This window comes from Balaenoptera musculus, chromosome 12 (assembly GCF_009873245.2).
Source record: "Balaenoptera musculus isolate JJ_BM4_2016_0621 chromosome 12, mBalMus1.pri.v3, whole genome shotgun sequence".
Lineage (NCBI taxonomy): Eukaryota > Metazoa > Chordata > Mammalia > Artiodactyla > Balaenopteridae > Balaenoptera > Balaenoptera musculus.
The window spans coordinates 19,419,198-19,430,895 of record NC_045796.1 but is presented as its reverse complement, the minus strand read 5'-3'; the positions used below and the strand labels follow the sequence as shown (position 1 = coordinate 19,430,895).

Here is an 11,698-nt window from a genome sequence, read left to right as displayed (position 1 = left end):
CTCACCAGCACTGATTGAGAAATCACCAGCACTCTATTGATGAGCTCTCTTTGAAGAAGAACTGGAAATCTCATCCCCTCTGACTCTATTTTAGAAACTCCCTTTTAATACAGCACTTGAGGGCAGACTGCCTCTGTCTTTACTACCTAAAATGATTGACGGTGATGACTTTCAGACACCACTTCCTTTTTTTTGTTTGTTTGTTTGTTTTTAGCTAGTGGGCAAAAACACAATTATGGTAAAAAAAAAATAGAGAGACTGTAAAACTTCTTTTATTTTGTTCTTTCCATTTTTATAATTTATGTATATAAGAAATAGAATATAGTAAGACTTACTGTACTGTGCTTTCCTGAAAGCAGTTTACGAAATCCATATGTTCAGAGAACAGGCAGTATTATTTCATGGAAAAGGGCCATGTCCTTATTCTGATACATAAAGTTGAGTAGGCTACCAAAATATTGTATAATTACTCAACTAAAAATGAATTACTTCCTTTTTGTGATGAGTTTGCCACCAGAACACACGTGTCATGAAAACAATACTAAGTATGAGCCAAAATGGAGTAAGACTCATATCAGTATTGCTATCACTGGCCATTTGATCTACAAATGTGGTGGAATCAACAAAACAACCATCAGAAAATTTTAGAATGAGCCTGCTGAGATGGGAAAAGCCTTCTTTGAGTATACTTGGGTCTTGGAAAAACTTAACACTGAATGGGAATATGGTATCACCATTGATCTCTCCTTGTGGAAATTTGAGATCAACAAGTATTATATGACTATCATGATGCCTTAGTACACAGAGATTTTATCAAAAACATGGTCACAGACACATCTCAGGCTGACAGTGTTGCTGCTGATATTTCTAAATTTGAAGAAGGTATCAATAAGAATGTGTGGACCCATTATCATGCCCTACTGGCTTACATGCTAGGTTTGAATCAACTAATTTTTGATGTTAACACGATAGATTCTACCCAGTTACTCTACAGCTAGAAGAGATATGAGGAAGTCAGCATCTATATTAAGAAAAGTGGTTATAACCTCAACACAGTAGCATTTGTGCCAATTTCTGGTTGGAATGGTGGCAATGTGCTGGAGCTAAGTGCTAAAGTAGCTTGGTTCAAGAGATGGTAATTTACCATAAGGATGACAATGCCAGTGGAGCCACACTGCTTAAAGCTCTGTATTGCATCCTGCAAACAACTCATGCAACTGCCAAGCCCTTTTGTCTGTCCCTCCAGGTTGCCTACAAAATTGGTGTTATTGGTACAATCCCTGTGAGTTGAGTTGAGACTAGACTGGGCGTGGTGACCACCTTTGCCCAAGTCAACACTACAACTGAAGTGAGGTTTGCTGAAATGCATTTTGAAACTTTGAGTGTAGCTCTGCCTGGGAACAACATGGTCTTCAATGTCATGAACATGTCTATCAAAGATATTTATTGTGACAACATGGCTAGTGACAGCAAAAATGACTTACTATGGAAGCAGCTGGCTTCATTGCTCAGGTAATTATCCTGAACCATCCAGGCCAAATCATTGCTGGCTGTATAATTGAGCTGGATTGTCACACTGCTTATATTGCTTGTAAGTTTGCCAGGCAGAAGAAGATTGATTGCTTTTCTGGTAAGAAGCTGGAAGATGGCCCAACTTTTTGAAATCTATTGATGCTGCCATCACTGAGGGTGTTTGTAACAGAATTATGTGTGTTGAGAGTCTCTCTGACTCTCCTCCTCTGGGTCATTTTGCTGCTCATGATATGAGGCAGACAGTTGCTGTGGATGTAATAATGACAGTGGGCAAGAAGGCTTCTGGAGCTGGCTAGGTCAACAAATCTGCTCAGAAAAATCAGATGACTAAATGAATAGAACACTGAGCTGTCTTAATTGGCTGTGGAAGAATAGCTCAGAACTGTCTCATTTGGCCATTTAAGTTTAATAGTAAAAGGCTGGTTAATGATATAAATGCACTGTGAAACCTTCAGAAAGAAAGGAACGTTTTGTCGACCATTTTTTTTTTAATGTATGTTGTTGCTGTTTTTTTTTTTTGTTTTTATTTTTAATTTTATTTATTTATTTATGGCTGTGTTGGGTCTTCGTTTCTGTGCGAGGGCTTTCTCTAGTTGTGGCAAGTGGGGGCCTCTCTTCATTGCGGTGCGTGGGCCTCTCACCATCGCGGCCTCTCTTGTTGCAGAGCACAGGCTCCAGACACGCAGGCTCAGTAATTGTGGCTCACGGGCCCAGCCGCTCCGCGGCATGTGGGATCTTCCCAGCAGGGCTCGAACCCGTGTTCCCTGCATTGGCAGGCAGATTCTCAACCACTGCGCCACCAGGGAAGCCCAACCATTTTTTGATGTGGTAGTTTTAAGTTGTTAGATTTTTAAATCAGTACTTTTAATGGAAATATCTTAACCAAAATCTGTCAGAGAATGTTGAAACCCATTAAAACAAAGTTGAATAATAAACCGGTGTCTTCTTTTGGCCAACACCAAAACTTTCCATAAAATTGCTTAGGAAAGAGGCTTAAGGGGAAAAGTTGCCTGTGACCTATATCTGGTGTTCCATTTGCTGAAACTTGATTAATTTATTTCAGAGTTAACTGATTATTTTCAGGGCAGGGATGGAAGTGTTGTTTTGTTTTTTGTTTTTTTGTTTTTTTTCGCCTATATACAATAGAGAGGATTGTCTCTTAAATTGATTTAAATACACAGTGAAATGTTACAGATATGATCTATCATTTGTAATATCTCACATTGCTTGGGATAGAAAAGTAAAGAGTAACTTGTTATGTGAGTTACTCTCTTATAAGAGAGTCAAAGTTCTGCAATATTAAAACTCATATGTTATACACAGGGTATTTAACTTCATGTAGTTCTATTAATATTGAGGAAATGTGTTGGTATAATCCCTTAAATTTAGTTTCCCTGTTCTTGAATGCATTCTTACATTTAAAAATCACACATTAGAGTTTGTTAAAACAAGAGTCTGAATTATAAGGTTTAAGATATTGAGGAGTGGCCTGCTTCGAAGAGTTAATTGTGTCCAGTTCTAGGAAAATAAAGATACTGAAAGTTGAAAATGAAAACTGTTTCAGAGTTGCTTAACTTGTAATGTTGGAGTAACTCATTACAGAGCAATACCTCCACCATAAATGGCTGGTGAAGAAACAGAAAAGTTGGGAAAAAAAAAATCTGCTTGATACCATTGAAGAGATACCAAGGAAGCCAAGGCTTCAACAGTTAGGATCCTGGAATAAAGGAAAACAAACTGGAGTGAGCACCACATTACGTTTGTTTTTTCTTTTTTTTAAAATTTATTTATTTATGACTGTGTTGGGTCTTCGTTTCTGTGCGAGGGCTTTCTCCAGCTGTGGCAAGCGGGGGCCACTCCTCACTGCGGTGCATGGGCCTCCCACCATCGCGGTCTCTCCCGTTGCGGAGCACAGGCTCCAGACGCGCAGGCTCAGTAGCTGTGGCTCACGGGCCTAGTCGCTCCGCGGCATGCGGGATCCTCCCAGACCAGGGCTCGAACCCGGGTCCCCTGCATTGGCAGGCAGACTCTCAACCACTGCGCCACCAGGGAAGCCCGAGCCCCACGTTACGACTACTTAACCCCTTAAGGCATTTTTAAGCACTTTGAGCTAGAGAGGCTAAGAGGACAAGCAGAGTGTGGTGGGTAAAAAATTAGCAAGATGAATAGAGATTCTGGCAATCTTGTGAGACCATAAAGACAGAAATTACAGTTCAGGGCTAGGCAAGGATATCCTAGTTTCCAGTATGGAGCCTGAAAGATATATCCTCTAAGGATCAGTTCCAACTAGAAAGAGACTCACCCTCACAAAAGGGTGAAATCCAGCTTTGAATCCTATATGACCTTTCCCTACTCTAATAGATTTCCTGAAAGCAAAATTACATTCTCTATGAGAAAAGATAATGTCAATAAGAGCTTCAATATACATATTATATATTTTATACAAATTATCTGTAATTAAATCAAAAAATGGTCAAGCATACCACAAGAGTAACTGACCAAAAACCAAGAGGAAAAGACAGACAATAAAAACAGACCTATAAGTGACATATATATGAGTTATCATTTACAAACATTAAAATAACTGGTTAACGTATTCAATACAAGATGAGAAGACAATGACAAGATGGAGGGTGTCAAGATGGAAAAAATTCAATAGAAAATTGAGCTGTATGAAAATGCTCTAGGAAAACAAAATATTTTAAGATACAGTAAATGACATAATAAACTCCTTAAGAGGGTAAGAGTTTAATAGTAAATTAGATGTAGCAGAATTGAGAATTATGAACTAGAAATCAAGTCACTAGAAAATATACAGATTAAAGCATGGCAAAAAAAGATGAAAATATAGAAAATATCTTAAGCCATCCAAAGGAGAAAGTTACAAATATATATGTACAACTGGAATCTCAGAAAGAGGGGAGAATGCAAAAAGGCAGAGACAATAACTGATGAGATAATAGCTAACAATGTTTTCAAAACGTAAGAAAATAACAATCCACAGATTGGAGAAGTTCTGTGAACCCCAAGAAGGGTAAATCATGTATTTCTGTTCTTCCAAATGTAATAATTTCTCTTCTACGTGAAGAACTTCCTGTAATTGTGTGTGTGTGTTTTTGTGTGTGTGTGTGTGTGATTATTGCTAATTATTCTCCCAGATTTTTCTTGCTTAAAAGTATCTTTGGTATGCCTTAATTTGAAGGATGTTCTCCCTAAGTTAATAGCTAATTCCTTTCTGCATTTAAAATTTATGATTCATCGTTTTATGGTCTCCATAGTTTTTCTGGAAAAGTCAGGCATTGTTCCTATTTAAATGTAAATGTGTCTTTTGCTGCCCTCTGCCTTCTTCTAAGATTTTTCTCTTTGACTTTGGTTTTCACCAATTTTAATATATATTTTAATATAATATATATTTAAAATAAATATTTAGTGACATTTAGTTCTTGTCATATGGCGGATACATTCATTATCAAATAATGATCACCTTGTCATCATAAATCCCAGGGTAAACAATTCCCTCAATATTTATTGCTAAATAAACTTATGAGATTTGGGTGCCCCAAATATGTGGACCAGAAAAGCCACACACCTTAGAGTAGGTGCTTGAATCCCTCTCTAGAACTGTGGGTATTTTAGAGATGTCAATCTCAAAAACATGGAAATGGTCTCATATCTCTTAAGTGAAGAGAAACTTGTTGTTGGGAAAGCATGTTATTTTGGCACCATAAAAAATGGAATTTACGGGCTTCCCTTGTGGCGCAGTGGTTGAGAATCTGCCTGCTAATGCAGGGGACGCGGGTTCCAGCCCTGGTCTGGGAGGATCCCACATGCTGTGGAGCAATTAGGCCCGTGAGCCACAACTACTGAGCCTGCGCGTCTGGAGCCTGTGCTCTGCAACAAGAGAGGCTGCGATGGTGAGAGGCCCGCGCACCGCGATGAGGAGTGGCCCCCACTTGCCACAGCTGGAGAAAGCCCTCGCACAGAAACGAAGACCCAACACAGCCAAAAATAAATAAATTAATTAATTTTTAAAAATCTTTAAAAAAAATGGAATTTAATATATTACTTTCTAATTTCAATGCTAAACTTTCTTAAACTTTGTAGGAGTAGAATCTTCTCAAATCCTCTAACATTCTGGGGGCTTTTCCTTTAATAGCCAATTAAATTATTTGATATTTCATCTCAACTTTCTTGAAAGCTCTAGCATGCTTTGTAAAATTTCCAGATATTCAGAAAGTCTTTCCATTCTCTTGGACACCTCAAGCTTTTATTACTGTCCTGATTGAGTCTTTGGTAAGCCTGCTTTGGCACTTCACTCTCTTGCTGTGTCCTCTGTCTGCATAGCTTTACTCCAAACCAATCATCCAGCCTTCCCCTCATTTCCCAAGGCACCGCCAACTTAAATTTCACTGAAGATTTGGTAGTAGTATTGCACAGAAAATTATTTACAAATAAGAATTTAGACATCACTGTTCAGAAGAGTAACTTGGTGTCTCTAGTCCTTCTCCTTAGGCCTGATTTCCTGCTGTGTTGTTGGTCACCTTCTTTCTCCCAAGACCACTCTATAATCTTCCAAACCTTTTCTAACAGCCAGAACACATTCCCCAAATACTAGTTACTCTATCATACAGAGAAATGAATCTCTATGTCTTCTTATTCCTGCTCATCTTGACCAGTCCTGGCCAACAGGTGACTCCAAACACATCAACCTCTGCAAGACACACACACACACACACACACACACACACACACACACACACATGCTTGACAATCTAGTATAACAATTTATTTGTAGGCAAATAAATCAGGGCTTCTACTTTCCAGGATCTCACACACTTTGGGAGTATGTAAAAAAGTTATTACATTTCTTTGGAGGAGGAGAGAATAGGGAGATAAGAAAAGTTTACAAAAGTAAGTCTTAAAGGAATTGTTAAAGTAAATCATTAATAAGTAAGTGGGATTCTAGCAAGGGAATTCAGAGAGAGACAATGAGGTAAGAAAGTCCCCTTGTTGTCAAAGACCATGACATGTTCTGGACATAGCTAGTAACTTGAGGTTGCTGGGAACAGAAAGTGTGTTTGTGTGTGTGTGTCATTTAGGAGACAGCCAAGTAAAGATATCCATGCAGGCATCCCGAAAAAGGGGCTGCAGCTCAGAAGAAAGATGCAGACTGAAGATCATGAAAAACAGAGCCTTCTAGCACAAAATCAATCATCTCAGAAGTACTCTAGCAGTATACCACTTAAATGTATAATCTATACAATTTCTTAAGTGATGAGAAGACAAATAGACTAATCTTAAAAGTACAAATTTGCCAGTAGTAGCGTTCATCTGCTTAGGTTGATTCTGCAAACAGGTAAAAATCATTTCTGTCATTATCAACTTTGTTAAGGCAATGAGTGTTGCAAGTATAAAATTAAAGTATTTAAGGCCCATCTAGAGAACTCCTTTGTCCACATCTTTTTTAATAAGAGAGCTTGAATACAGCCTTATATAAAATAGGGCTTTATCTAAATAAATCAAGTGATTCATTATAACATAAGTATATATAATAAAATTGCAAGCACTTATAAAACTTTCCAATAGCATATGCATTATTTAGTCCTCCAAAGTACTAGAATGTTAAGTTTCAGCTATAACTTTTAATAATAAAACAGCACTTCCTTTTATCAGTGTGACACAGAAAGCATTTTAGAATTTCTTCCTGATATATTTTTTCTTTTAGTAATGTAGTGCGTTTTTCCCCCTTTTCTATACTGTCTTAAACATCAAGACTAAACTGTGCAACTTAAAATTTTCAGGAAAGAACAGTGAAGGTCCAGTCTAAAGCCAGGCGGTTATTGTTCAGCCTACTACGTTTGAGTCCTTATTTGACAATAGTCTTTAAAACCAGAGTTTGTCAAAAGATTCTGCAAATTTTAATAGTTTCCCTTACACAACAAGTGGAAATAGTTTCATTCTCAACATAAAGTTTTACCATAATTCATAAGTAGAAAAAAAAATGTATGGGAATTCACACTCCTCCAGGAAGAAAGTGGAGCTAGGTATTTGTTCAGGGCAAGAGAGGAATTTGGAAGGGGTGAGACTAGGATGTGAAAACTCATGGTTTCTTTTTCTCCCCAACCACCCCACACTCCTTCTCAGCAGGGCTGATGTTAGAACAAATGGGTTCCGTGTAAATTAAAAAAGAAAAAGAAAAAAAGCAACATAGACTAAAGAAAAAGCCAAAAAAGAGGAAAAGACTGGATATCTTATTTACAGTTTCAGTGTTCTGGGGTGACCATGCAGAGTAGAACTGATGACATGGTATGTTTAGGGGCTCCTTTAAAAGCCAGCCACATACATACCCTTCACTCAGAGACCTTCAGTTATAGGAGGAGCACGGAAAGAGAGCGTGATAGAAGACTCAGTTACTCTAGCTTAACAGGAGGCTCTAGAGACCTGCAGACACAGCAGCGTAAAGATCAGCCCCTCCTGTAACACCTTGAGGAAATAGAACCTCCTTTTCCTGGTGCCTTGGGGGGATTTGGGGGAAGGAAGAGGGTAGGAAATTTAAATTTTTGATGGATTATTTTTCGTTAGTCTCATTTAAAAAAATAGACTTGGGGGAGACCTTCAAGATGGCGGAGGAGTAAGACGTGGAGATCACCTTCCTCCCCACAACAAAAATACATCTACATGTGGAACAACTCCTACAGAACATCTACTGAACGCTGGCAGAAGACCTCGATTTCCCAAAAGGCAAGAAACTCCCCACGTACCCAGGTAGGGCAGAAGAAAAAAGAAAAAACAGAGACAAAAGAATAGGGATGGGACCTGCACCTCTGGGAGGGATCTGGAGGAAAAGTTACCACACACTAGGAAGACACTTCACTGGCGGAGAAAGGGGGGTGGGTGGGGGAGGGAAGCTTCGGAGCCACGCAGGAGAGCGCAGCCACAGGGGTGCGGAGGGCAAAGCGGAGAGATTCCCGCACAGAGGCTTGGCGCCGAGCAGCACTCACCAGCCCGAGAGGCTTGTCTGCTCCCCCGCCGGGGCGGGCGGGGCTGGGAGCTGAGGCTCGGGCTTCGGAGGTCGGATCCCAGGGAGAGGACTGGGGTTGGCGGTGTGAACACAGCCTGAAGGGGGCTAGTGCGCCACAGCTGGCCAGGAGGGAGTCCGGGAAAATGTCTGGACCTGCTGAAGAGGCAAGAGACCATTGTTTCAGGTGCGCGAGGAGAGGGGATTCAGAGCGCCACCTAAACGAGCTCCAGAGATGGGCGCGAGCTGCGGCGATCAGCGCGGGCCCCAGAGACGGGAATGAGACGCTAAGGCTGCTGCTGCCACCACCAAGAAGCCTGTGTGCAAGCACAGGTCACTCTCCACACTGCCCCTCCCGGGAGCCTGTGCAGCCCGCCACTGCCAGGGTCCCGTCACCCGGGGACAACTCCCTCGGGAGAATGCACGGCACGCCTCAGGCTGGTGCAACATCACACTGGCCTCTGCCGCCGCAGGCTCGCCCCGCATCCATACCCCTCCCTCCCCCCGGCCTGAGTGAGCCAGAGCCCCCGAAGCAGCTGCTCCTTTAACCCCGTCCTGTCTAGGTGAAGAACAGACGCCCTCAGGCAACCTACACACAAAGGCAGGGAAATCCAAAGCTGAGCCACAGGAGCTGTGTGAACAAAGAAGAGAAAGGGAAATTACTCCATGCAGCCTCAGGAGCAGCAGGTTAAATCTCCACAATCAACTTGATGTACCTGCATCTGTGGATTATCTGAATAGACAACAAATCATCCCAAAATTGAGGCAGTGGACTTTGGGAGCAACTGTAGACTTGGGGTTGGATTTCTGTAAGAATTTGTTTCTGCTTTTATGTTTATCTTAGTTTAGTATTTAGAGTTTATTATCATTGGTAGATTTGTTTATTGATTTGGTTGCTCTCTTCCTCCTTTTTTTTTTATATATAGATATATATATTTTTTTTCCTTTTCCTCTTTTTGTGAGTGTGTATGTGTACACTTCTTTGTGTGATTTTGTCTGTATAGCTTTGCTTTTACCATTTGTCCTAGGGTTAGGTCTGTCCGTTTTGTGTTTTTTGTTTTTTTTAAGTATAGTTTTTAGCGGTTGTTATCATTGGTGGATTTGTTTTTTGGTTCGGTTGCTCCCTTCTTTCTTTCTTTCTCTTATTATTACTTTTTAATTTTTTACTTTAATAATTTTTATACTTTTTATTTTAATAACTTTTATTTTATATATTTATTTTTTCTTTCTTGCTTGCTTTCTTTCTCTCTCTCTCTCTTTCTTTCTTTCTTTCTTTCTTTCTTTCTTCTTTCTTTCTTTCTTTCTTTCTTTCTTTCTTTCTTTCTTTCTTTCTTTCTTTCTTTCTTTTTTTCTCCCTTTTCTTCTCAGCCGTGTGGCTGACAGTGTCTTGGTGCTCCAGCTGGCTGTGAGGCCTGTGCCTCTGAGGTGGGAGAGCCAAGTTCAGGACATGGGTCCACCAGAGACCTCCCAGCTCCACATAATATCAAATGGCAAAAGCTCTCCCAGAGATCTCCATCTCAATGCTAAGACCCACTTCCACTCAACGACCAGGAAGCTACAGTGCTGGACACCCTATGCCAAACAACTACCAAGACAGGAACACACCCCCACCCATTAGCAGAGAGGCTGCCTAAAATCATAATAAAGTCACAGACACCCCAAAACATACCACCAGACACGGTCCTGCCCACCAGAAGGACAAGATCCAGCCTCATCCACCAGAACACAGGCACTAGTCCCCTCTACCAGGAAGCTACACAACCCACTGAAGCAACCTTAGCCACTGGGGGTAGACACCAAAAACAACGGGAACTATAAACCTGCAGCTGGTGAAAAAGAGACCCCCAAACACAGTAACTTAAGCAAAATGAGAAGACACAGAAACACACAGCAGATGAATGAGCAAGGTAAAAACCCACCAGACCAAAGAAATGAAGAAGGAATAGGCAGTCTAGCTGAAAAGGAATTCAGAGTAATGGTAGTAAAGATGATCCAAAATCTTGGAAATATAATGGAGAAAATACAAGAAATGTTTAACAAGGACTTAGAAGAACTAAAGAACAAACAAACAATGATGAACAACACAATAAATGAAATTTAAAATTCTCTACAAGGAATCAATAGCAGAATAACTGAGGCAAAAGAACAGATAAGTGACCTGGAAGATAAAATAGTGGAAATAACTACTGCAGAGCAGAATAAAGAAAAAAGAATAAAAAGAATTGAGGACAGTCTTAGAGACCTCTGGGACAACATTAAACACACCAACATTCTAATTATAGGGGTCCCAGAAGAAGAAGAGAAAAAGAAAGGGACTGAGAAAATATTTGAAGAGATTATAGTTGAAAACTTCCCTAATATGGGAAAGGAAATAGTTAATTAAGTCCAGGAAGCACAGAGAGTCCCATACAGGATAAATCCAAGGAGAAACATGCCAAGACACATATTAATCAAACTATCAAAAATTAAATACAAAGAAAAAATATTAAAAGCAGCAAGAGAAAAACAACCAATAACATACAAGGGAATCCCCATAAGGTTAACAGCTGATCTTTCAGCAGAAACTCCGCAAGCCAGAAGGGAGTGGCAGGACATATTTAAAGTGATGAAAAAGTAAAACCTACAACCAAGATTACTCTGCCCAGCAAGGACCTCATTCAGATTCAACAGAGAAATTAAAAACTTTACAGACAAGCAAAAGCTAAGAGAATTCAGCACCACCAAACCAGCTTTACAACAAATGCTAAAGGAACTTCTCTAGGCAGGATATACAAGAGAAGGAAAACACCTACAATAACAAACCCAAAACAATTAAGAAAATGATAATAGGAACATACATATCGATAATTACCTTAAATGTAAATGGATTAAATGCTCCCACCAAAAGACACAGACTGGCTGAATGGATACAAAAACAAGACCACTATATATGCTGCCTACAAGAGACCCACTTCAGACTTACAAACACATACAGACTGAAAGTGAGGGGATGGAAAAAGATATTCCATGCAAATGGAAATCAAAGAAAGCTGGAGTAGCAATACTCATATCAGACATAATGGACTTTAAAATAAAGACTATTACAAGAGACAAAGAAGGACACTATGTAATGATCAAGGGATCAATCCAAGAAGAAGATATAACAAT

At 39.9% G+C, this 11,698-nt stretch overlaps 1 pseudogene; it reads left to right on the top strand.

Moving 5' to 3' along the window:
* The first annotated feature begins 594 nt into the window (after positions 1-594).
* On the top strand, positions 595-1,868 carry LOC118905328 (annotated as a pseudogene).
* The last annotated feature ends 9,830 nt before the right edge of the window (positions 1,869-11,698 follow it).